The sequence below is a fragment of the Anser brachyrhynchus genome (genome assembly GCF_964034855.1).
Source record: "Anser brachyrhynchus genome assembly, chromosome: Z".
NCBI classification, from domain to species: Eukaryota; Metazoa; Chordata; class Aves; order Anseriformes; family Anatidae; genus Anser; species Anser brachyrhynchus.
In genome coordinates this window covers 79,000,519-79,027,628 of record NC_137697.1, presented here as the reverse complement: position 1 = coordinate 79,027,628, position 27,110 = coordinate 79,000,519, and the positions used below count along the sequence as shown (strand labels likewise).

The 27,110-nt window shown below is 41.7% G+C and overlaps 2 long non-coding RNA genes across 2 annotated transcripts in view; one reads left to right on the top strand and one right to left on the bottom strand.

Moving 5' to 3' along the window:
• The window catches only part of LOC308186068, a 21,151-nt gene extending 7,414 nt beyond the window's left edge, over positions 1-13,737 (bottom strand). Inside the window, exons 1-2 of the long non-coding RNA XR_013943893.1 lie at positions 13,601-13,737; positions 4,868-13,454 (exon numbers count right to left, since the gene is read on the bottom strand). This is a non-coding gene — a long non-coding RNA (uncharacterized lncRNA). The remainder of the gene's footprint in view (positions 1-4,867; positions 13,455-13,600) is intronic.
• LOC308186069 lies at positions 5,599-27,110 on the top strand. The gene is made up of 4 exons (XR_013943894.1): positions 5,599-5,734; positions 6,162-6,202; positions 6,644-15,913; positions 21,795-27,110. It is a non-coding gene; the product is annotated as an uncharacterized lncRNA (long non-coding RNA).

Sequence of the window (27,110 nt, the reverse complement as noted above, 5' to 3'; positions counted from 1 at the left end):
AATCTGTCTGCTCCGGGCAATTTCCAAATTCTGCATTCTTGATCTAACGATCTTTTCATGACAAGTAAGTGTGCTTTCACAGGCCTTTGCATGTGGACACTCTCTTGCAAGCAGACAGAGATGCTGCTGCAATGCTGAAGAGCTGACGTCCCTGCAAGGTGGGAGAGAGAAGCGCAGCATCCCTGCCCACGTTCATCACCGTAGGGTTAGGCAGCTCGTTTGCAGATAACTGCGGCGAGTGGTTTCAGGAGCTACCTTTTCTGTTTGCTCCGAGGTGGAGACCCTCACAGCCACAAGGGTCAGCATAACGCTTCCAACAGCCAGACGTTTCTTTATGATCACATCCGACCTAAACACACAACTCATTCATTCTGTATGATTTAGCTGAACTGTAAAAGCCCCTGAATGAAGACTCTCTATGCAGTTTAACCCTCTTTATCAGTTTAGTTTATATCACTGCTTTCTGTTTACAAGTACAAGTCAAACTCTCCTGGCCAATTCTAGCCTAAACGTGTACGTATTCACACTGAAATTTATATTTTTTGACTAAATAAATTTAGTTTGTAACAACAAAGTAAAGCCTCATGACCCTTCTAATCATCTCTGGCAATGCCAAACAAACAGATTGAGGACCACGTTCTTAAGTCTTGATTGAGTTTCATTAGCATTAAACCAATCTAAAGGAATGTAAATTGGAATACCTTTTTTTTTTTTTTTTTTTTTTCCCCATTCTGTCATGTTGCATGTCTGGTTTAGCTGAGTTTGCTGTTTGCTGCCTGCTCTTCAGGGATTTGATCTTTCAGCAGTTTCATCTAAACAGCTTTCTCTTTCCCAAGAGTTCAATAAAATCCTTCTCCATGGGGAGCAGGAATCAATAGGGTCTTCAAGGAAACAAAACAAAGAAGTGACCATGAAATGAATTTTCTGCATGGACATCTGACACATCTGAGGAGCCATCTGGCATTGAGTCTGCACCTAAAGCTATTTGATAGGGATGGTGGTGAAATGAAGCTAGAAATCCTGTAATTTATATTCACAAACCTAATCCAACCATTAGTTCCTTTGAGTAGCAGCGTGAGAGTGACATTCAGCCTATTTAAAATACCTTCTTTGGCCAACTCTGAGAACAGGCAAAATTAGCATTCATGTCTCTCTTTGTTACTGGTGACTCCTGTAAGGCACCAGCAATCCTCCCCCAGTGCAGCAAAGGGAGAGAAGGGCAGGAAATTAAATCTACCTCAAAAAAAAAAAAAGTACAAAAATGTCCCCGGGCAGAGGATTGAAAAGTCAACACAGCTTTGAATGGCTCCTTCAAAAGCAATTTTCAGTTGCTTCAAAACTACAAAGTAACTATGTTGCCTTCCCCCACCCAGGTGGTCTGTGGAACAGTAATATATAGCAATTCATGAGATTCGCCATTTGTTGCTAGAACAATTGAAAAGCTATGTGTAAACATGCTTACTGTGCAGAAACGCAGTGCTACAGCTAGTCTGTGCATGGCAATTACAGTGCCTCCATTGCAGAGGAGTCAGTTACAGTTTCAAAATTCAGTCTCATAACTGCAAAGGTTGAACAAAACTAAAACTTCAGCTGTCGAAACTAAAACTTCAGCCATCACACGCCATGAGGTGGGGAATAAAATTGCATGAATGATGGCTGAAGGGCTGTAGCTGGACCCTTGGATATAATGTCAAGTACCAGCATGGTCCTAGGACTCCCAAAATGCCCCAAATCTTTGCATTCCTCAAAGCATGATTTCCCATCCTAGCACATCCCAATAGAGGTTGTGTCCATCAGTTAGGTAAATTTTAGTTTTTCAGGGCCCTCAGGTAGAGTCATGGGTGGATTCCCTTCCCATCTCTGACAGAGATTTTTTTTCGTGACCCTAAGTAAATAGGGAACTGCTGTATCTAAGCTGTCACCTTTCATAAAAATAAATAAATAAATAAATAAAGTAAAAAAAATGAGAACACCTTTTAATCCTTTAAATACTCAGCTCATGTTCATTAATACTAGCAGGTCATCACAGAATGTACAGACTGCCACAGAATGTCTTGTAAGTGCTGGGCAACAAGCATTTGTGTGTGCATGCTAGCTAATGAGTACTGCTACTTGTTAAAAGCCTGACTTTGAGCTTCATTTTCTCCTTCCCTAACTTTGATTTATAATAACAAGCAGGAACTTCAGGTCCAAATCCTGGCAACTAAAGCACTTTTTTAGTTGCTTGTAGTCATTCATCCTTAAATTTATGCTCTGGATGACACTAAAGCTCTGCCTTTAGTTGGATGTAATTGAAAAAGTATTTGCCGCTTTATTAGCAGGTTTGTGCAACAAACTGGATGGAAATGCAAAAAAAGTAAAATCAAAGAATGTGCACAAATGTACAAGCTATCCTATTTACTTATTAGCCTCGGTAGAATTAATTCCTTGGCAGTCATGCAAGAGGCTCAGTTGTCTCCTTGTACCAAGATTGCAGAAACAGACTTTCTCCAAAGAAAAAGTGTAAAAGAAGAGTGTACATTCAAGGAGCAATTACTATTTACGGATGACAGACTTTTATTATTATTATTATTATTTTAATTGCTACCCCGTGCTGCGTCCATGTTAAATACTGGTTTGTATAAGGGGGTAAAAATAGTGTGCACGATGCCATGCAGACACTAAGGTGCTGAGAAGAGATAAAAAACTGTTTCTTCTTGTAACTAAATCCTAACCTATTAGGATTTTCTATTCTATTTTCTACAGATCAAACTAGATCTATAGGATAACATATACAGCACTTCTCTTTTCTGTGAGTTGTTCTACATGTTTCATCCTGTATTATCACCAGCCACTACCTTTATTAGAGGGAAGATAGCAATCAGTGTTAATCAACACGTGCTTGCCCAGATTTCTGTGGTGTAGAAGCCTGATCCAATGAGATTCTGGGTATATTTTGGATTATTCCCACCAGCCTTGTAGCAGGTGATCTTATTTTGCTGACTTTAATGCTCTTTACAGCATGGAGTAAAATGGAGTAGGAGAAAATTATAAGAATTAACAAAAGGTTTAGGTTGATCTTCCAAACCTCAAAACTATGGTTTCATTTAAGCTTTGGACGAATTTTGGGAGAAAGACCTGTGTTGCAAATGGCTGCATTTTGTTTATGCTAAGATCTTAGAACAGTTGTTGTAGCCACAGAATTTTTGTAGAGTATTTCTAACAACTGATGTCATTTTATTATTATTTTTGTCAACATCTCTCTCTAAATGTGTAACTGTGTACAACTTTCTGTTCATGTAGTGTATTCTTGGGTCTGAACTACTGCATGGGGATGTGAAACGAATTGCACAGAACCAGTTTGAAGCTTTTGTGGCTCTTCCTATAAGGCCTTTAGGAAGAGGGCTTCTTCTCCAAACCCTCTTGTTTCAGAGGCCAAGCTATCACTGAACCATGAAGCATGGCGGTGGCACTCCAGTTTCTATTTCTTGCTCTTCCTATGACTTGCTCGCAATGCTGGCCTAATTGTGACTCTGAGTTGAACTAATTTATGATGTGGTCCTGCTGAAATACACAGTCCATTTGACACTCAGTGCCTCAGTTTCCCCAACTGGAAAAATAATTACCATCTCTCTCTTGGCTCCCAAATGTTCATTATTGTAATTCTGGTTATAATGACAGGCTCCACAGAAGAACAAAGGGGGGAAATACTTAGCTCTGCAAATAAGTCTTCATGCACTTGTCTCACAGTAACATACTCTACAGCTCTACTGGCCTTCAGTGTACAAGAGTGTCTAAATGGTTTAATTTTTTTTTGTTCCCAACATGCAAAGTGATAGCCTGAAAGACTGCACTCATGCAAATACAGTTCTGCTTGTCATGGTTGTAGGACAGACGCTGTGCTGGCTTGTTCTTGTCCCCATCATAAATATCTTCCAGTATTACATATGCTTGAAAGACCTATCCCTGTATGTGTCAGTCAGCTTGATCTGGTTATAATCTTTTGTGGCTCTTCCTAAAAGATCTTCACAGATTTTTTAATTTCTGGAGTGAAGTGACTATTTGTCTGCGGAAAGAGGAATGGCAGGAGGTGAGAAGAGAGTGGTTCCCTCCACGTAACTTCACTGCTTCAGATGTGGCTGGAGGTCCGCCAGCGTGGTTTGGTGTAACAAAAAAAAAAAAAAAAAAAAGAAAAAGCTGTTTGTGCTTTGGGCCAAGTTCATCGCTGGAGGAAGGAAAAGGAAAGAGCTTGAAGCTTGGCGCAGAGGTAGGTGTTGCTTCCTGAGGGGACCTTGACTGCAAAGCACTGAAGAAATTTCTCACCTCTCCCAACACCCTACAGCTAAACCCACGCTCTGTGGTAGCTCTGCACCAAAGGACACCCCAGACAGAGGCCCAGGCACAATTCAGCTATTTTTGGTTGCTTATGCCTGCCTATACAGCCCATGGAAACAAACAATGTACATGCTATACATTTAAATTCAAGTCGGTTGAATTGTTTTGTGATTAACAAAATGGCTTTGTATGCTTCTGGCAGGGCTTTCCGAAAAACGTCTGTAGGCCTTTCAGCACACAGTACGTGCCTTTAGAAGTGGCAGATAGCATTCTAGCTCTGCGCATGGTCCTTGGTGATGCAGTGCCTTCAGTCGATGCAGCGCCCGACACTGGCGCAGGAAGATGAACAGAAACACGCTTAAATTGGACACATCACTTCTGGGTGGGTGGGTCTCACTTTTATTCACCCTATATGCAGTTACCAATCCTTCCTGTATTATTAAATCGTATATTTTGCAAATAGGCCAAATAAATATCTTACAACCCCCCTAACAATAAATAATATCAAGTGCATATTTTTTCTGCTGTAGGGTAAAAATGGATGCTGACTTACCCACAATTACCAGAGACAGAAGCAAGGCTCTTAGAGGGTTGTATGATGGAGGAAGCTTCTCATGCCCCTTCTCTTTAGACTGTAAATCAAAAAAGGAATAAATAACAGCAAGATGTTAGCCAGGCAGAGCTTGGTCATCCCAGCCCAATTATTTTCCAAGTGTCTTCCCAGAATATCTGAACTCACAACAAATACCAAGGAATTTCACCCCAGTTCTGCAACATGCAGAAGGCGATAAGAAACTTCCCGATTCATAGACAGGGAAGCTAAGTCAGTGAGACAGCAAATAATGTGGTAGACTGAATATGTGGTGTGTTTCAGAGCTGACACCAGAGCATCAATTTCCCTTGTACCGGTCACACAATCACTCTTCCTCTTGAGCCTTGACCTACTGAGGAAGGGACATCCCACCCTGACGCCCAAGGAGGCCACCTCTTTGATGGACGTGGGATGGGCAGTTCTTCTTCCAGAAGCTTTTTCTGTTTTTGTAAATTTGGAAATGGTGCCTTACCGATGCAGTAGTTTTTTCCTCTCACCAGGAAATGGGGGCTTCTGAGTTTCCAAAACCAGATACCACCCAGTGATAATGCAGACCTCATTATTTATCCATATACAAAGTGAGTGCTCAGCTGGTGTGCCTCAGACAAGGAGTTCTGGTGAGTTTTGCAGGTTTGGTTTATTTGATCATTGATTTATTTATTTTCTTCTTGATGTTTTGTAACCAAAGAAAAGAACAACTGTATTTTCCTTGGGAGAAGAAAGAGTTTAGCTTGGACTGATTCTGTGAAGAAAGCAAGTTACAAAGGAGAACTTGATGAAAAGAAGAATTCTTGCAGCTCCAGCATGTAAAACGTGCCTAAGTTAATGGTAAGTCTTTCATTTTCACCTTGCTCAGTTCATTATGCAAATAAGAGAATTTCTAAGGAATGTGATTTGTTGTATCTATCTTTTTGTTTGAATAAATTGAATGAGAAGAAGGGATTTAACATTTTATTTTTCTGGGCACTGAAGATCTCTCCAGCAAAAGTACTAAATATCTTGTGATTAAATTAACTGATTTTTTTACTTGTGTTTTTCTTTTGTTGGCATTTTTATGTAAACATTCTGGCAATTTAATAATCTATTCTGGAGATGTTTTCTTTTCTTTCTCCCTCTTCTCCCCATTTTTTTTTCCTACCTAAAAATGTCAAGAACAAGACTGGAAAATATGAGGAGAGGTGTTTTTAAGAAAGTGGTTTTCAAGGAAATCTCCTAAGAATTTACTATTTAAATCTTTTTTTTTTTTTTTTTAAAGGTAACTTCGGTGATATGGAGCTTAAAAGAAAAAAATATGGAGTAAGTTAGGATTCCTTTTCCTATGTACGTTTAGATGTTTAGATTTTCTATCTTGAACAACAATGAGTGATGAACAATTAGAACTAAGATGCTGAGAGCTGAGAAATTGTGAAAGAACAACACAAGAAATATTTTAAATTCATTTATTTTGTGGAAATGTTTTCAACATCTATTTAGCTCCACTGGGCATGATGAAGAAAGGATTTCTTTAAAAAACTTGTAAATTAAAAGACTCAAATTCTTAAATCGAGGTTCAAAATAATGTCTCCAAGAAATCTTCAAGACATTAACCTTACACTCAGTATATATATATATATATTTAACGGAAAGACATATTTATTTATTGGCATAGAAGTGTAAATGCTATGCTATTTCTTAATATGATTTCTGATTATTTCTTTCACCAACCTAATACTAATTGTAATCTGATCTTTCTTCCAGATGTTGGTGATGGAGTTTAGAAAGTTTTTGAACAAAACTTAAAACTACCACCCTGTGTTCTGGATTTTAACTTTTATTCTCCTCTTCATTTCAGTGAAAGGATATAGTATTTAGACTTTCATTTCATATCATAATCAACTGCATTGAGATACTTCATTTCCATCAAATCACTATTAGATGGCCTTCCCCCTGCTTCCTACTTGAGAGTCCCAGCACGGGTATTGTGTTAGCATGGCACACATTTCTTCCTATGAACTAATTCCCAGGGTGATTACTTCTTTCATGGCACCTGGAAAGGCATGGGAATCCTGCTCGTTCCCGTGAGGGAGGGAATGAGGCAGTGCCTCCGCCGGCTGTGTTGCTTGGAAAGCACCGTAACATTGCAGAGCGATGCGGTCTGATTTCGAAATGATGTGAAGTTTTTGAATCTGAATTGCACCAACTTCTGCACTGAATTGCTGAGTTCTGGTTTGTGTAGGACTGCGATGTAAAGAAAAAGCAGATGGGGATTTTCCAAATAGAAAACTACATGTAAAGTTGGATAATTTTTTTCCACCAAAGCTGTCAGTTTAGAGCAGTTTGCTTCCAAGTCAGAAATCTCATGACTGGCCGTGACCTGGTTTTGACTTCAGTGGGAATGCACAGGATGAAGAACTTTTTTCTTCTCTTTTTTTTTTCCCATATCTATACTATCCAACATAAATGCTAGTATCCATGAGCTTATGCGTTGATTTCTAGCAGATGTAACTTTTCTTCTGTGCACATTCTCATACAAGTCACTTGCACAAATAATAGTGAACCACACAGGGCCATGGGGCAGTATCTGTAGAGTTTGTGTTTGGTTTGTATTGTCAAAATTCAAATGAAGATTGGCTTCTTGAGGATAAATGGGTTTTGTTGCTGTTCATGTTGATAAACAATATATATTATCTGGCAGTTTCCTTAGAGTAAAAAAAGATATATATTGATACACAGAAAACGAATGCCTTTTAAAACAACACATATGTTGCTGATAACATTTTGACCCCAAGATGTAAAAATGGTGTGCATTGCCTTATGAATTTTACAGGGATATGCTTATACTACACTAAAAAAAGGATATTTCTCTCTTATTTTTTCCTTTTAGCTTGTCAGTCATAAGCAAGAGAGATAGCTACCCTTTGAAAAGACGTGAGTCTCACCAGCCAGGTGGGTCTCACAGTGGGGTGCACACCATTAAACTCCAGTGTGGGTGTCAGCAACGCTCACAGGAAATGAAAGGGAAAGAACATGTTTTACTGTGGCAAACTTCCCAAATGAAAAAAAATTAATATCTAGATTTTGTAAGTATTTTTTTAAATAAATACTGCTGACTTAAATCTAAATGCCATAAATTTATTTACTAAGGATCTGGGAGTTAGATCAAACTGTTGTGTAAGCAAAATATTATATGTTGCAACACGTTTTCCATGATCAGCAAATAGCATCAACACTTGTTACTAAAGATTGTCACGTATTAGTATTCGGTAAACCATAACATGGTCAAATTCCCAAAGCAAGAGAAAAATTTAAAAATATCGACATTTTTAATGTTCTTACTATCTTAAGATAAAAACACAAATTATTTCAGAAGACTAATCACAAAATGAGGAAAAACATGCAAGAAAGCCACCAGAGCACTTACAGCATTGCAGCACTCAGGGCAAAAAAGGCTCTGTTTTCACTCTGTGTGGAGAGTGGTGGAATGCAGAGATACAGACAAATTAACAGTTCTGCATGGAACATAAAGTATTTCCGTCATGAAAAGGTACAGAAAGGAGATCTAAAGAAACCGCTGGACTTCTAGTAGCTCATATGAGGTGCAGAGAGAGCTCAACTCATGTGAAGAATTCCTGTAAGAGCATCTCCTAATCTGCTCTTGTGAATTTTATTTATAGACTGTCATAAAAGAGTCAGGGGCAACATTTGAGCAATCCGTGTGTGTTCACAGGCCTAGAATTTGCACTAAAACAATTTTTATTTAGAAATCAAATAGGGGCTTTCCCACAGACCATACCAAGGCCACACGTTGCACAACACTTGGCAGCAGACATCAGAGATGCATCACACATTCTGCCTCTGCAGTTCTCCAAAACTCTTTACAAGCAAGCCATTCATCCTCTATGCTATTAAAAAAAATAAATAAATAAAAATAAATAAATAAATAAAAAAGATTGATGGGATAGAGAAGATGCTTGCGCTTACATGGTCCCCTCCCAGCAACTTGTCTATGCCCCATATACACAATTTACTACTGAATTATTGCTCTGCTGTGTTCTTCAGATATGTCTGCATACAAACTGTCCTCTGATAAACCAGAGAGAGGCTATCCAGCACGTCTCCCCTTCTCCAAAATCAGCTGTGCGTCTGCTTTCAGTACTCGCTAGATGTAGTACGTTGGGGAAAGTTTCCCTGTGTTTCTCTGAGATGGAAAGCACAGGCAGTCACTGCAGGAGAGCTAATGTACTGGGAAGTTACAGTTTACACTGCGTTTTAGTGGTTAGTTTGCATTGCCTTTCATTCCAGAAGATTGGATTTAGTTTAAACCCATTGCAAAGCAGATTGAATAAAATGGGAATAAGGCAGAATCATAGAGTCATAGAGTCATTGAATCATTAAGGTTGTAAAAGACCTCCAAGATCATCTGGTCCAACCACCCCCCTAACACCAGTATCATGTAGATTAAGGTATCCAGAGATAGCAGTTGCATCATTTTCCAAGGACATACAAGTACTTCAACTTCACCTGCCCTGCGGCGCGAGTCCTGGGCCCCCATCCCAGCCCTCCTAAAAAAGTGTACCATTTTCAGTACTTTGCATTATCCGATGTGATGATATTCTCACTTGCACATAACTTGTGAATGTGTTACCTAGCTGCACCAGAACACACTAGGCTGAAATAAGCCCACGTCAAACAGGTTAAGGCCATGAGCTTTCTTACATAAAATCATCCCAGAAAGCCTGTGTTCTGTGGAAGCAATTAAACTGCTGTAAATGCATTACCTGAAGTACTTCATTACACAGAGTGAGCATAAAGAGAGAGAAAGCAAAACACACGATAGCATAACAAGGGAAGTTTTGATTACGACAGGTCTGGCATCTTATTACATTTCATTATTAGTTTTGTAGAATATTGCTTAACTTAAAATACTTCACAAATTTTAAAAAGCATGCACATGAGAATGTGCCCCTGGCAGACACTACACCAGTTTCATCACTGCATATTAGAAACAGGAAAGAAGAAAATGAGCTCTGTATCTGTATCTGTTCATGTTTCTTTTTTTTTTTTTTTTCTCCATCAGAATTCTGATTACGCAGCCAACAGGATGCATTTCCACGAGGCACTTTGCGTTTATCAATATTAATTGTGGCTGCGCGGAGGAGAATGCCATGCTGGCATTAGCAGCTGTTTTCCACATCATTAGCTGTGTTATCAGCCCGTGCTCAGAACCCTAGCTGCACCTTGATCAGCCTGTGACTAATATTTGCTCTTTAGCAAGGCATCTGTTTTTAATGAAACTTTAAAGGCAATTAGTGACTCAGTGTGTCATTGAATTGGCTTTGCACATCTGAAGAGGAGTTAAAAATCTTGCCTATAGTGTAGTAAATGAAAAGGGTTTAATGGTCCCAGAACAGCCATCAATTACCTCTATTATCCCATGAATTATCTCTTGCAAATTTCTTTGCAGGTTTAGCGATCTGGTTCCTTAAAAAAAATAAAAAAAAAAATAAATTAAAAAAAAAAAAAAACCACTCAGACGAGAGCGTTTTCCAGGCAGCAAGATCTGCTTCAGGATCGGCTCCTGTAGCGGCGTGCTACAGCATGCTGCTTATCAGAGCTGCTGCAAGGCTTCCAGGCAGGCTCAGCGGCAGTGCGGGAGGATTAGGAAAGGTGGCAGATCAGCATGACCTGCCTCTTCACCTGAGAAACCAAAATGTCAGAAAATGTTTTGCTGCGGTAGGCGTTGTTTTCAGGCAGACCAGCAGAGTCTTCTCTTCTTCCTCTGCACAGACATAAGTTGCCCATAGGGAAAATGGATATAAACGGATGAGTGAGATCACAGAATTAATTCGGGGCCCGGCCTTTTGGTGTGTATCTTGCAGTGCCAGATTTAGCCATTTCAGGTGGAAAAGAATACCTCTAGAAAACTAAAACCATTCATATGTCTATCCCATATGTACAGCTTCAGTGCGTGTATTGCAAGCACTGGAAGTGAAACTGCACAGAAATCTATTCATTTCCGTGAGACAGTCCTTGCAGGAATATTACGATATCTCATATGATTATCCCCCTTTCAGAAAACCTGTTTGGGTTTCCAAATATGCCATTTCTTCCTTTTTTTTTTTTTTTTTTTTTTTTCCAGGAACACTGGGGAAAAAGAAGGGGTAATTATTTTGGATCCCTAGCACTTCAGTGGGAGATAAGAGAACTGTGCTTCTGACATAGAAATCCCTTATTAGCACCATTTGCCTGTGTGTTTTTTGAAAAGATATTTCAGAAAAGCAAATCAGATACAAACCTGCACTTTTAACTAAAACTCCTTTTTCTAGGTTTTGACTTTTCTCTCTTGCACTATCACCGTTGTAATGCTGCTAGAGAAGTGATATAATATAATGTAATACAATACAAGAAATGATAACTAAGAGTCTGCATTTCCAACGTACACCAAAAAAAAAAAAAAGACTACTTAGATTTTCTTTACAAAAAGAGAGAAGGGCACTGATCCAATTATTCCAATTCTCTCTCTCTCTTTTTTTTTTTTTTAGTGTAGTTCTGAGTTGTTGCCAGCAGGAAATGGAGTGGCTGTGAATCTTGTTCTCCAGCTGTGCAAAATGCAGGCTTGTCACCAATTTCTAGCTCTTTCTGGTTTGTCAAAATGGAATCTGTGGAATTATTAGAGGAAAAAAAATTACCGTTGTTACACACGGAGGCACGCATGCAGGCAACATTCTGAGACACATATTTGTTGTTCTCCTTCTAGCTAAGCTTTTGTTTTGACTTTTCAAGTCACAATACTCCCACATAGAGCAGGATTAGCATAAAAAACTTATTGTTAGCAGGCCTGGAGAATGCCACACAGAACTGTGTGAGCACGTTTAATAATTTTCAGTATGAATTCAGCCAGGGTTATTTCAGAAGTGATTTAAACCAGGAGCCAGGTTGCACACAGAGTTCACGCAGCACAGCAAAGCGATTCATCTGACAAGGTAATTTTTTTGGGGGGGGGTTGTGGTGGGGCCGTTATTCAGCCAGCTGCCCCATGAAACAACCACAGTTATTAACAAGGGGAAGACACGGAGGTAGAAACACGGGGCTGAGGGATAGAAAAGGATGTTATTTGCTTAGTCTGGTCCTGGCACCAGGCATGGGCAAGCACGCCATAACCTGGTGACTTTCGACTAATGCGGAGTGCTCTCGGCAGCAGTAACAGCTTGTACCCAAGCAGAGAGGCACAGGAACTGTACAAGCCAGGCTGCACGCGGAACAATTGCATAATGATGGCCCAGTGCATCCAACGAGTTACTAGGGCACATGTGGTCTGCTTTTTTCTATCCTTTTACATGTTCTGAAATTGCACAGAGCCTTTTAAAGAACACCTGTATGCTACCGCGTGTGAGGTACTTACAAATGGAGGGTACAGAATGAAAACACTGTGAGTATGTAAAGGAGCAAGAGGAATATGGCACAGAAATCAAGGTAATAAAAATTAACACAAAAATATCAGAAGAATAACAAAATAAAAATAACAGCCATAAAAACAAAGCAAAATAAAAGTGACTCTTTGATTTTAAAGAGTCAGTTTGACTCTTTGATTATAAAAAGCAGTTTCCCTATGCTTTCCCTGCCGATTCCACCCAGAATATATCAGTAATATCTTGGCACAGGAAAACATCTAAGAGCAGGGTTGCACGTGAGGCCGTGCTGATGTGCCACTCTGCACAGGGCGAGACGTAAACGCATGGATTGATGCTTCCCTGCTCCGGGGTCTGGCATCACGCTGTAACTGCACTCGACCACCCTGACCCAGTTCTCTGTCAAAAACCTCTACAAAAATGCAAAGCCCACGCTGCAGGGCTGATGTTCTGAGATGTTCAAGAGTGGTCTGTAAGGACAGGTGAGATGGCCACCTGTGATGGGGTGTTTTGTGATGGCAGCGGCGTGCCGCGCAACGAGCCCGTGCTGAACTCTGCCCCACCAGGATGGTTTACTCGAAATTTCGGGATGGGGAGAGAGCAGCTCCTGATTGCTTTACCGAAGCTGCTGGAGCACCCACTGGGCTGCAGACGGAACACCACCGTGTCTCCAGCCTGCTCGTGCAGGTCTCCTCGCTCTGTGAGACGCTCTGCTGGCTGCAGAAAGCCGGGCGTCTCGATGTGCTTGCACACAAAGTGACAGGGAAATTGCCCCAGATAAATACCTACCCCCCTTCTCTCTACGTGCCCAAGCTCAGCCAAGGATCAGGCCCTTAAGGTTTGAAATCTCACCTGTCTTTTACCTTTTTAGTTTCCGCGTGTTTCTGGGATGCTCGGTCCCAGCCAGATGTGATCTGCGGCAGCACCGCACAGAAAGCTGCTGTCTCTGGCATGTGGGGCTTGGTCTTCCCGGCTCAGGTCTCCTGAGCAAAGCGTCGTCATCCACAGACTCTCAGAAGCAAAAAGCCAGGTGTCACGGTCAACGTGCTGTGTGAAAAACAAGCCTTCCTCCCTGTCTTTGCTTTTCCTTTCTTTCCTTGAAAATACGAATTCTTTTGTGTATCTTCTCCTATCACATTTTCCAGCCGACTTCTTTGAAACTATGAGGGCAAATAAAAAATATTCAGGACAGAAAGAATATATATATATATACTTACCTAATCACATTAATCCAGAACATATATATACATATATGTGTGTGTGTGTGTATATATATATATAAAATGAGTTTAGAGATAAAACTTACAGAGCTGGTGACAGCCTTGGTTTTATGAGGCCCATGCCATCATTGTGGTCCTTTTGTTCTGATACAGAGGAAACCACAACATACTAACAAAAAGACCCTGTTCCAAACACTATTTCCAGGCAAGTAAAAGGCAGGACAGATGGAAAGTGACTGTGCTGAAGTCTCTCAGCAGCTCTCTCAGATGGAAAAAGAAGCCAAGTATCCCGACACCCGGGCCTCTGCCTTCCCACAGCACCACAGCGGATCACCACAATGCCCTTCATCAAAGAGATCTTTAGTTTTTATTTAGAAAAGAGAAGAGGCTAGCTGTCTCCCCGAGGCTTGGTTTGGTTGGGTTTGGTTTTCCCACACTCCGCAGGGCGATAAACGTCACGTCTCCAGCTTGCTAAACTCTGGAGTTTTGTGCTGCCATGCTGGGCTATCGCTCCAAGACGTCCTGAGGTGCCTTGCCTGTGTACAGCCCTTCTGTTTGCCTTTAAAAAAAGGTATGAGAAAACAAAGAAAAATAACGATTTTTGGAGACGCAAGATGTATGTATGCAGCCATGGCTCCTGAGCACTGTGTCTGCATTTCCTGTGCAAAGCGCATGCAGGGGGGTGTGGGCACAGCACAGCCTGCTTGCCGTAGGTCACATCAGCACCCAAAACCCCACGTGCGGAGAAACCGAAATAGGAGAAAGGGGATGACAGCCTGGTGCCCTGGCGGACAAAACTACGGGGCTCGGGGCGTCTGCTGAGAGCAGGGCTGGCAGGCGACGGCAGACGGTGACTCTCTGCTGGGCAAAGCCCCCGCTGCGCCCGCTGGGGTGCTGAGTCGTGCTCTGCTGGGGAGGGTTTGCTGAGTCACCGTGCTGCTGCTGCGCTGCGACGACGTGCTGCACGGGGCTCCACCTCTGACGGCTTTTTTTGGTCTTTTTTTTTTTTTTTTTCTTCTCTCACTTCTGCTCCAAAGTCAAGTCATTCCCAAAGCGGAACAGCTGGTCTTGCACCATCACCACCCAGCGCCACCGCGCCTCTCCTCTTGGCTGCTCACCAGTGCATCAGGGGCAGGGAGAGCTGCCGAAGGCGAGACCTGGGTCCCGTGTCACGCAGCACAAGGTCAGGGAGGGTGTCTGTGTCATACACACCCGGCTTCTAACTCAGGGCTTCACAAAAGCTCCAGCCATCAGAGGCCAGAGATACCATGCCAGAAATCAGAAGTGCTCTCCCCTCGCCTACAGCACCAAGCCGGAGCCGAGGCTGAACTAGGAGGGATGTGCCTGGAGGGGGGCTACAGCTCCTCTGCCTCTGCGGTGCCCGCACCTCTGTTGCACATTGGCAAGTTGTCCAAGGATCAAGCTCCCCTCACCAAGTGCAGCACTGCAGCAGAGCATTTCTCCATCCAGAGGAGTGACCTTCGGTTCCCGGGGGTCTTTGTCTTAATGAGGACTGTGCATGGAGGCAGCTGAAGCCAACTGTAATCTCTTCTTTCAATACAGCACGCAAATGGAAATAAAGCTAGTAGAATAGCACATAAAATGGTGTTTTATGTTTCTTGTCATGCTACAGATGCTTTGCACGGCTGCAGCACTCACATTTACTTAATATTTTTCAGCAGACGTGCATCAGCCTATTTAGTTCAATATGCTGGCACCCATCCCTGAGGTGGTGAGCCATGCATGAGAGGCATTGCATCCCACCACCAGTCCCTGCAGCTACCCAGACTAACCTACCTGAGCATCTAAGCTGCACTGTTCCCTCAGGCACTAATATTTATGACCCTATGCCATTTATAAAAAGTCTTTTCAAAAGGAGCCACCTGGGAAACCCTCAATACCAGGAATTCTGCAGTGGTGATTTAAAGGAGGTATGCAACCAGTACCAGAAAACAAGTTCAAAACTGGAATATGAAGGGAGTTTATGGTAAATTTATGGAGGAATGTTGCAACTGGAAGAGCTGAGAGGAAAAAAAAATGATTTTCCACCTCTACCAGTGGTGTTTGCATTCAATCGTTGCAGCAGGATAGTAAAGGAGAGGAAGGGAGAAATCTATGGCCAAATTCTCCTTTGAACTTCAGGATGCTATCTGCTATAACATCCCTCCCTGCGTGTTCTTCATGTGAGCTCTGATGGCATCAGTCAACCAAAAGGAGAATATTTCTGTGTGCTGGAGCTCAGGGGCCAACACAGCTGCTCGACTCGCTGCTGGTGTGTTTTCAGCCAGTGCAAGTAGCTGCCCCCGGACAGATCCAGAGCAGCTCGTTGGCCCAGGGTGGGAGCTTTGCTTCCGCTGGTGTCATGGCCTGGGAACTGTCCTCTCTGTTTTAATTTAAAGGTAAGGATGCCATCGTCAGGTCCACTTTATTGCTACTTTACGTGCTTTGCTGGGGAGGTGTTTTTAAACACTAGTAATGTCAGTACTTTGGAAAACACTTCTTTGACTATTCTGCATATAATAATCCTCTGCTTCTCTGACCCAATAGATGGTTTCAGTGAAAACTTCAAAAAATAGAGCAGTAACCAGAAATTGCCTACTTGCAGGCCATAGCCCCCACCCACGATATATCGTTATCAAATACGGAACAGCTGGCCCAAGATAAGAGCCACTTTCTCCTTTTAAAACCACAACTAGTCTGATTCAACCAGAATCATAATCCGCATGGTGGCTCCACAAAGATACTTATTTGACCTTTTTAAAGTTTCCTGATTATCAACAGCATGCACCTCTGTGTTTTCATTCCCTTCCCCTTGAGACAATGAATATTCACTAACTGCTTCATCAGCAGCTGTCAGATCACAGGAGTACATTAGAATAACAATAGGCAACGGGGAGAAAAACAACACTGCAGTCTCAGAAAGGCATAGGCAATGCTAGCCATCCTGATGCTGGGAGGGAATCTCATATGATATGGTTTATAGGAGTATCTCCCAGAAATAAATGCTTCACAAGGAAAATAAGAACTTGCCTTTAGTAAATGGAACCACAGCTTATTACATTTTTCTTTTTGGAACTTTGGCTTAACCAAGATGTTCTGAGCCTGAGTATTCCCCTGATGACCATGGGCATAAGGGACATGCAAAACCCTCTGGGATCAGACCCTGTGTTTCACAGCAGGAAAGTGCCATCAGAACTGGAAAATTCAGCCTATTGTTCATATAGGCTCAGAAATATGCTGCTTGAAGGAGTTAGCATTTCATTTCCGTACCAACCCTGGACTTTGCATTTTTGTTGGCTGGAATAAAGCTGCCATTAACATGGCTCTGTGTTTCTCTACTAACAACTGCTGCTTTGGTGTTTTAGTGTAGATAGTGGGTCATTGTTAAATCACACTAATTGCTTGATTATGAAAGCAAACATTCTTAAAATAAAAGCTGCCAAGGCTTTAACTTTGTTCTCTGTTTGCCTAAGATCTTTTTGTTTGAATATGCTTTCCTCTGCAAAAAGCGACGCATGTTTGCCAAGAGCTGAGGTAGAGAACACCATTTGTTCTTTCCATTAGTTTTACACATTGTTGTCTGTTTTCATGAAGTGTACATGGCAGGTAGTCTCCAGCCAATTAGTAATATTGAGCATTTGTATGTGACCACTTTCTAAGCTCTATGACACACACTACAGTCTGACAATATACTTCTGAAAGGCACTGTCTTGTCTACTGACTGCCTCAACCACAAAGACTGGAAAAAAAAAATCATCACTATGTTAAAGCCAACACAATTTATTCCACAGTCAGAGCTTTTAAAAGCAGCTGGATCACCTAAGGATAACTAGCGCAGTCCCTAACCAATAGTAACTTGTCTAAACTTAAATCAATATTAAGCTTCACAGGGGCTTTGTTCACGAATGATACCTTTTGATCTGGTTTAGTCTTTGTTTTGACCTTCACCAGCCAACCTGACCATGCTAAACTCTCCTAAATTGAGACACGTGTGAAGAAGTCTGTCTTCTTCCTGGCACGAAATACCAGCTGTTGCAAAAGTCCTTCTTTAGATGCCTGTTTTTTCCATTACATGTAAAGTAAATGCTGGTATCTTTGAGTACACACACAGTTTCTTCCTCATGTGCTGAACAAATACTGCTCTTAAGGGATCAAGAAGCAAGGATCCTGAGCTGCTGTTTTTCTCCTCTGCATGTCCTGTGTCAGAGAATACTTGGAAAGTAGGAAAAAAAAGTCCTCTTTTAAATAACAGCTTAAGGTGACATAGGCTTGATGTCTTTATGGGCATAGTGAGGATAAAACAGCAATATGAGAAACCTTGATACAACCTCCCAGCTGAAAAGAAGTACCTACAGCTTACGTGCAGAACGTATTAAGCTGTGAATGCTAAATGGGCACACCAGGAAATAACCCCTTACCCACCCAGTGCACAGAGCAGTTCCACTGTGAATGGTGGGCAGTTGTGAATGTCTGCAGGTGCTGCCGCTTCTGCAAGAGTGCCAGTCCTACCGGGGCTTCTCCTGCTTCATGCTGTCCAGCTTTAGACACACTGGACCTCCTCCGGACATTGAAAATTCACTACATCAGGATGTCCCGTACGGCAGAGTGGGTCTGCAGCTCAGCTTTCTCATGTTTCACATTCAGATGATTTTTTTTACCTGACTTTTACTTGAAGCTTTAGCTCTCACAGGTCAGATACCTAGCTGCTCTGGTCATCGACAGCACTCACGTTCTGGACTGCGTTCTACAAAACAGCCCAAAAGAGAGAGGGAAAAAAATAGTTTTAAAGGATAGTGCACAAATGAGTGACCACGTTGTTCAAGGATCTCAGCACGAGCCAGTTAAGCCATGTATTTGGTGTGGGACAGTGAGACTTTTTTTAATGATAGACAACTGGAAGAGTTTGGGGGACCCCACAAGAGGATGTGCTCAGGATGTACAAGCTCCTTGGCGGGATCTTGGTACTTTTATTTGAGTTTGGCCAGCAGTAACCAATACACTGAATCCAAAGCAGCCTAGCTGAACGGAAGCTCACCAAATGCGGGGAGACATCCTGCACACCCTGTGGTCCCTGCTGTCACTTCTGGAGTCATCCCGGCGGTGCTACATGCCTCCTGGCTGATGCTGAGGGTCGGGCACTAACCCGTGATCCCTGCAGATTACCCACGGCTAGTGCTGCCGGGAGGGTGAGCCCATCCTCCCTCCTGATGCGCTGGGCTGGGCAGGTGGGAGGAGGAGGGAAGAGAACGAAAAGCGTCGGGATTGTTTGTGGCTTCTTTCCCGGTGTCTACCCACCGCCCTGGAAAAGAGGCACCTCGTGAGTGCCAGGCTTAGGAAGGAATGAAAGGGCAAAAGATTGGAACGGTGTCCTGTATTTCGTGATTCCCCTCAGAAAACAGGGTCTCTACAGGGCAGGGTTTCCCACAGGACGGACCACCCAAGACCTGTCACCATAGCTGTCTGCCCCTGAGAAGACATCTCTTCCTCCTCGCTTTCCTCCCTAAGACAAGCAGCCCAGGCTGTCCTACAGCAGAATTTACACCTCTTTAAGTACCAGCAAGAATTGTAAGCAACTTCGAGGTCATTTTTTGCCTCAGGAATGAATACATAAATGAAGATGCTTAACATAATTAATGCGGCCTCAAGCCAACACAAATATTAGAAGGGAGTTGCAAACCCACAAAGCCACAAAGTGTGGGCGGCGTGAGCCTTTCAGCTCTACCCTCGCTGCAAAGCCCTCTCTGCTCACGCTGGGCCATTTCTACACCTGCTATTTTTTGACAGCTCTCCTTTATCTATAGGCTTTTGGAAATGGCTGTTTTGTGCTCCACTCCAGGTTTTCCATTCCCTTTGCAATGGCTCCCTCCTCTCTGAGACAAAGCAAGCTGAAGCAAGCTGCCTTCAAAGCAGCAGGGAGCAAGACGTTTGATTGCAGCAGGAAGCATGCCATAATTTCACATACATCTCCCAGGTGTGATCCATCAAAAACATTTACAACAGTAAAAGTAGACACTCACGTGTGTATAGAAGTAGCACAGTACTCATTCTTTTCCTCCAAATGTTAAATAACGTCCCCCTGGTACAATGTAAAATACAGTTCTTTCCCCAAGTGTATGTTGCATGATGATGTAAATTATCTAAGTGTTTATTTTCAAAGATCAATGTCTTTACACTGATGAAAAGCCTTTAGGAGGCAAGTTGGTAGCAATACAATTGTGCCTTTGAACTATTTTGGCTTGTCTATATAGTGAAGCTTTAAAGCCAAAATTGGCTTTTCCAATTGTCTTGTTTATTCATTATTAGCATAATACTTACTTAGGCATTAGCTATTAAAGGCTCACTGATATTTTAAAGTATTAATTTTGAAATCTGTTTAATAACTTTTTTTTTTTCTTTCCTATAAATACCCAGAAGATTTATTTGGGATTTAGGGTGCCATGTCAGGCAATTCAAGAAAGAGAAGAAAATGACAACCTCTTTTAATGATTTAATATTCAATTTTTATTCCCTCTTCAGGAATTGGAGGTGTTAGGTACCTGGAGGGGCTATTTCATTACCTGAAATCATTCACTAGATAGCCTATAATGCAGGTGTCTGGAAGTCGCATTAGCTATGTATGAGGGACCTGCGAAAGTGGAGGCATGCACGGACAAATACAATCTTCCACTCAGCAGAGAAAATCTCCTGCTTCTGAAGCATTTGCTCATGCTTTGCACAGGAAGAAATGACTTTCTTATGCAAACAACACTTCGGGATCAGCCCCTAAAGTGCACTGGTTGTAGCCATCATGAAATTTCTGATAAATGAAGAAAAAAATGGGATTTGGATAGCAAATGATTTTAGCCTGATATTTGTCCACATATTTTGGGTCTGAAACTCTGTGCTTTACTTGGCTTTATCCTAGAACTACATCCATTTTGGGAGAAGTAGGTAATATTGAGAGAAAAAAAAAATTGATGGATGAATTATTTGGGAGTAATGGTATTTATACATATTTAATTTTTATCACCATCTTACAGTCTTTGTATAAAACTAGAAGAGTTTCATTCATTTTTACTGTACATCCTCCCTGTGTAAACCTAGTACTCAGCAGGCTGAGGGCAGCTTATTACAATTCGAATGCTATAGCAACCATAACAAAAACAATTATTTCCTGGGGACCGCTGCTGTTCAGGGGCTGAACCTGAAGAAAAGGCAAATAAGGTGGTACTCTTTATGTTGTTCTGTATTTCAAAACCAAGAGATTTGGTCTGCAAACAAAGGAACAATAAATGCTAGACATAAACACCTTTTAAAGTAATTGATAAAGAAACTATGATGCATATGACCAGAATTTATCAATCAAGAAAAATATCTGCTAAAAGAAGTAAAATATTATATGTTTAATATCAATTTAGCATTTATATTATGATAAAAACATGCAGATGACACAAATCCTGAAAGGCATGCAGAAAGGATTCACCTAAGTTTAGGCTGATGCTCCTGATGTTGGGTTTCTAACCCTGTGCTAAAACATGGGTTACTCTTTTCTGTCAGAAAAAAAGATGGCTCACTAAATGTGTGAGCCGGTCTGAATTGCAGCCGTTTCAATATTTAACTATTCATTCTTTTTTTCAGTGTTGTTACTTTCACTTTCAAAACTATCATATGAACCAGACATTTAAGTGGTTTGTTGATAAAACTCCCATTCAACCAAGGCTGCCAAAGAGCTTACGTGGATCGTTCCATGTTTTAGCACTGAAACCCCGCCTCATAAAAAGTTTTCATATCTTTTGATTTCCATCTTCATAATCCTGGATGCTGTTTATTTTGCCTAAATGAATAATGCATTACAACTTTAACTACAAAAATGCCTACAAGACGCCCACCTACAAAAATGCACAGGTTTAACATTATGTGTGAGAGAAGTCTGGCAAAAGCTCATGCTGTGCAGACGAGCATATCAGCTTAAACTAGCGTGTTAACAGCAACAAATAAAGACAGCAGTTTTATGTAGCCAGCAACTGCTCAGGTCCTCTATGACTGTGAATACACATCTATTCTTCCACACACAAGTCAAAATAAATAAATAAATAAATAAATAAATATCTAGCAAGCGTTTCTTTGTATTGCCTCCCCCTAATCCTACCCTTTATCTTGTTAAACCTTCTGCATCATGCCTGAGCTTCGGGTCAGGAGTGCATTTTGCAGTTGTTCAGTGAAGGGGTGGTACGTGCTGGGTGTTGCCTGGATAAAGATACTCATGGATTTTTTTTTTTTTTTTTTCTTTGTCTTCTCCAGCATTTGGAGTTGAGTGAAAGGATTGTGGCCCCGTGTGTCATCCAGGCGAGGTGTCCTGAGTGGGGCAGCTCCCTCCCTTCCCTGCCAGCTTGCTGGGATGAGATCCTGCTGGTTGAGAACCCACACCATGCTGTACATATTCCAGCAGGGACCGATGGAGATGGTCCAGCGCCACCCTTGACCAAGGCAGGGCTGCCTCCAGCAGCTTGCTTCAGGCCATGGCCATCAGGGTTTGAACGTCTCTGAAGGTGGAGATTCGCCTTCCTGCCTCGGGCTGACCTCTGGGCCGCCAGCAGCCAGAGCACCGAGTAAGCCAGGGCGATGCCCACCACAAACACATAGGCTTTTCTTACTGCTGGCAGGTCCTGTGAAGAACTGACATCAGGGATCCCTCTGTCCGTGCAGGAATATGGTTTGGCAAGAGCCTGGGGGTGGATACAGCAGGTACCAGGCAATTTGAGGATTGTTGCCTGACCGGGTGGCTGTCCTCACTAAGCCCCATAGGTAGGGATATAAGCTGCGAGGTGCCTTGAGCGATCCTTCCTCTGTGGTCTTTCATTTTATGTCCCTCGTCTCAAGAAAATCGTGAGCCAGCTGAAGAGGCCCCGCAATAAAACCACGATCACTGTCAGAAATCTAGAAAACATGACTTACAAGGAAAAGACTGGAAGAAACAGGACAGTGCAGCCTGGAGAAAAGAGAAGGGGAGGACAGATGGTTAAAAGTGTGCACAAACTCAAGGACTGTTGCAAAGGAGAGGACAGCCATCGGTTTCCTCCATCTGAGGTGAACAGGGTGAGAAGCAGTGAATTTAAGGAACAGGGAGATTCAGGCTAAACATTAGAAAAAGCCTTCCAGCAGCTAGGCATGCCGTGAGATCTCTTTGAGAGCAGGTCGGACAGGACTGACATGTTTTGCAGATCCTGCTACCTGCTGCAAGCCCCCTTGCAGCCTGGGCACTCTCCTCTTTCCCCAGATGAGAGACATCCCTGCGGTAGGAATACATCAGGTTCGTTATTCCTCATCCAGGACGTGTAATCAGGCGCTGATAAGGGTGCATGGGGAGACCCAGCACATGTACAGCAGGGGGTTGTGCAGACCTGACCAAGCAGCCAGGGCCACCACGGTGTGCCAGCACCCGCGTCTATACTGGTACTATACTGGAGGCAATACAAAGAAAAACCTCATCCCCTGGCCCCTTTTCCTGATTAATCTATCAACATCCCAGTCAGTTAGGAGCAAGCAGCTTTAATAATTTTCCTCAATTTGCTTAAAACAATAAATTAATTTCTTGATACCTAGTCAAATAAATTGTTCGGCCTAACTTTCATTTCTACTGTGAGTAGCCCTGAATTATTTTTATCAAGTTGCTAACTAACCTGTTTTAACTGTTGCAGAAGGTGCTTTAAAATGACTTATGTGATTATCTTTTTAGAGAACCATTGGTCTAGCACTATATTTGTCAAATACTGTGTGGTAAACTTTAATGCAAGTAAGGAGAAAGATTCCTTTAAGACTTTTGTGTTTTATTATCAACTTATAGTGCAAAGTGTGTGGAAGAAAACATCTGAGAAATTAGTTTTTTTGTCTGCAAGTTTTACTGAAGAGCCTATGAAATACTGTAACTCAGAACTCAAGACTGTTTTCCAATTTTCTATTAGGTTTGTATTGATTTTTTCTCTTTTCATTTGCTATTTTCAAGTCCTCTGATGTTTGCTTCTTATATATGCAGTGTTCTCTTTAAAAAGGAAAAAGAAAAAAAAAAAAAAGAAAGTAAAACTGCACACGAAAAAAACTTTGTATTCTCTTTCTCTCAAGCAACAATTTAGATAAAGGCCAAGCAAGCATACCAAAGGAAAAGGGGAATGTTCTAACACAGCTTGACTGCCATTGTAAATGAGTGCAGGTGTACTTCAGAAATAAGGACAAAGAATTTTCCACCATCTGTTGCATATGTTAAAAAAAAAAAAAAAAGCCCACAAGAGTTTAAATCAGTATATTATGGAAAATAACATGCACATCGCTGTTATCCCAGGTAATTAAAAATATATTGATGTGAATGCACGCTCATATGGCTCTTTGACACCTACTTGTTTCAAGTAGGGGTTCGTACTTACATACTTGAATCTTCACATACATATTGTTACTTATTAGAATTTTGTAAACTCTCTCGAGCACACGCCTGGTTTAATTAATGTGTGAAAACACACCTGAACAGAAAAATGGTGCATAAGTACTTTATACTGCATTCTATCAATTCCATACACTTTGGTATATTAAGATATGTTAACAAACAGATTGATGCCTGACATTATGAGCTTATAACTGTGCAATGTGGTTGTTAAAATGCTTATTATGAAGAAGGCATTTTGAATCGTGTGTAGAGTATCATCCTTTAGTACTTTTGTTAGGGAGTGATCGGGAATGTACTCTAAGGGAGTCGAAGCAACCTGAGCCATCCTAGAAACAATCCCAGCCTTTTCCTCTGATTCTGTGTATTTGGCTGACCACCTCCTATCATTCCTCACTAATCTCCTTGCTGCAAACTCCTCAGGGAACATCCAGTCCTCTTCAGCAGAGAAGTGTGATTATTGTTATTCACAGGCTTGAAAAGGAAGAATAAAAGGAATGTTACAGACTGTTAGGGCTCAGAAGGTAACTCTTTTCTCTCCGGAGCAGAAAGCTCTCTGACACCTGCCACCCTGCTTTTTGCCTGAAGGCAGTAAAACAAAATGGATGTTTACTGGCACATCAACAGTAACGTTTGTATACGTGTACAGTATTAATGTTATATTCAGAATACATAGTTCTGTGAAGTGCTTTATAGCAAACTCTAAGGAGAGTATATCAATCCATAGGTACAATGCCTAAAATTCAGCAATGTCCCATGTCATGAAACAGCCACTAATTAGCAGCGGGAAGAAACCACTTTTAGGGGATGCTTTCTCCCACAACAGTCTTCGTGTAAATTCTTGCACCTTCTGAGGGGCTCCTTTGGGTGCAGGGGCAGGGACAGGGTGCACTCCTGGCTGCCCTGGTGCCCTCTCTCTCCAGCCTGCCCTGGTGGCAGCTCTCCCTCTTTCAGGGTCCCCTAAACCCAACTCAATCGCTTTGATGCCTCACAGTATTGAATTATAATGCATTTAACATGAGACGAGCAGCTTTTAAAAACTGTCAGGGTTCTTTTAACCCCACTTATCCAGATTTAAGAGAGACTACGAATACTGCACAGATGCATTGGTGCGATAAAAAACACAGGAGACAGCAACCTCCTTTACTATAACATTGCAATGAGTTCTGATGAAACAGAAAAATAAAATGGGAGTACGCCAACATATACAAAACCAGGTAACATATGCAGGAAAAACATTTAATATTTGTTCAAAACTTTTGATGCTATCCATAGGCAGTAGAATTCTGGATGTGATCACAAAACTTCAAAAGTGGAAAGAAACACATGCATCCTAATTTTTAGCACAGGTTACAAGTTCACTTCATCATAGGCAAAATTACTCTAATCATTGTCAGCATAGGATGACAGAACGAAAAAAGGGCAGAGGCACGGCTGCATTCAAAAACTTTGGAAGTCAAGGGGATGTTTTTAATGATTAGCGTAGCCTGCCGGCTGAAGGTGATGTGTTGCCTTGTCAACGGCTATGTAATTTCCTGGAACTGTGTGAAACTGTTCAGGAGAAGAACTATGGTTTGGAAATACTCAGACATGCATTGCTACTCATGTCATGTTGTCTTGAAAGTGACTTAAGATAATGGGAATAAGAGTGTTGCATTGTCTAGCCCAATAATCACATGTGATACTCACTACTGTTTTTCTTACCGTAGCCCATATGCAAGGAACTTTACCCTGATTTTTCCAGAGAGGACCACAATGCCATTAAACCCTTGCCCCAAAAAATTTAAAGTCAAAACTCCCACATGTTAAAACAAGCATTGTTTCTAAAAGAGGTGTAATGAACATATTTGTCTTCAGCTGTATTTGAAAATATTTCTCTTTCATTTTGAGTGGTTTCATTCACATATGCCAGCAGCAAAACCAAAAAAATCATTTTTTTATCTGAGCTTTTAGAAATAGAGTTTTTGTCTTTTCCTGGAGATCCATGAGGGGTTATGTTATCACCTTGTGTGTGCCTCTGAGAATCAGTTGTAGAAAATAGAGAGGAAGAAATGTTTGGTGGGGCACTGCACAATTTTATGCAATTTTAGTGAAATTTTACATACCTGTTGGAGTTGATGGTGTTTTGGAGTGAAGGCTTGGGTCAGCAGGCCCCTAGCAGCATCAAAAGCAAACTGCAGCTCATTTAAGTGCCCAAAAGGGTTTCATACTAGCCTGTTTGTGCCAAATGCAGCACGCACGGGTGGGCTGCCCAGGAGATCCATAAACCCCAGGGGCCACTAGCACATGGGGAGGGGTGGGCTTGGCAGCCACCGTCCTCACCTGGGCCCTGTACTCAGCAAAAGTCTGGTCGTGTCCACAGCTGTGCTCTTGGCTACTGGCAAGACTGGTCAGCTAGTGCTTTTGTCAATTCTAATTAGATTTCTTCCATTTTTTGATAGCATTGTTTTCAATAATTTTTACTCCAAACCTGAAAAAAAAAAAAATGTTGCCAGAACTGCAAACTGAAAACAACAACAAAAAAAACCTCTACCTGTATGAGGTCCACACCTAGAAGAGATTGTGTAAAGTAAAGTAGCTGATTAAGGGAAAGGGTTTTTCAAAGAATATTTCCCCTGGTATTCACTTTTCAGTTTGTCAATGACTAACAGTGTTCAACAAACTCTTCATGTGGCTAAGTCACACAATTACATTATTATTACTGAATCTGTACAAACAGAAGCTAGTTGCTCAAATGTCTTTGCCACAAGGTCAGAGTGTTACCAACTCAGTGACACTTTCCCGAGTACTCTGGTTCCTGTTATAATCTCCCCTCGTTATGTTTTACTCATCACGTGGAAGTTGTGGTAGGCTTTCATGCCCTTTAGCAGTGACTTCTGAGAAGCCTGTAAGCCAAGGAAGTGTAGGGCTCTGGTCTTCCAGGTAACTGTCAGATGTAGAAGAAATGAGGTCAGTTTTCCAGACCCCCCTCTAGTCATACACATTATTTTCTTTGGCGCTTATTACTGGGTAGCATAATAATAAATTTGGCTGTGAAAAGGCAAAGACAGGAGCTGTTATTTAAAAAAACAGACTCTAAACCACAGAAAAATCAAACCCAGCAAGGACTGAAGCTGCACCTGAACAATTGTTATAGAAAAACATTCTCTTCGTGTTATATAAAATGACAGAAAAAACTGCAGAGA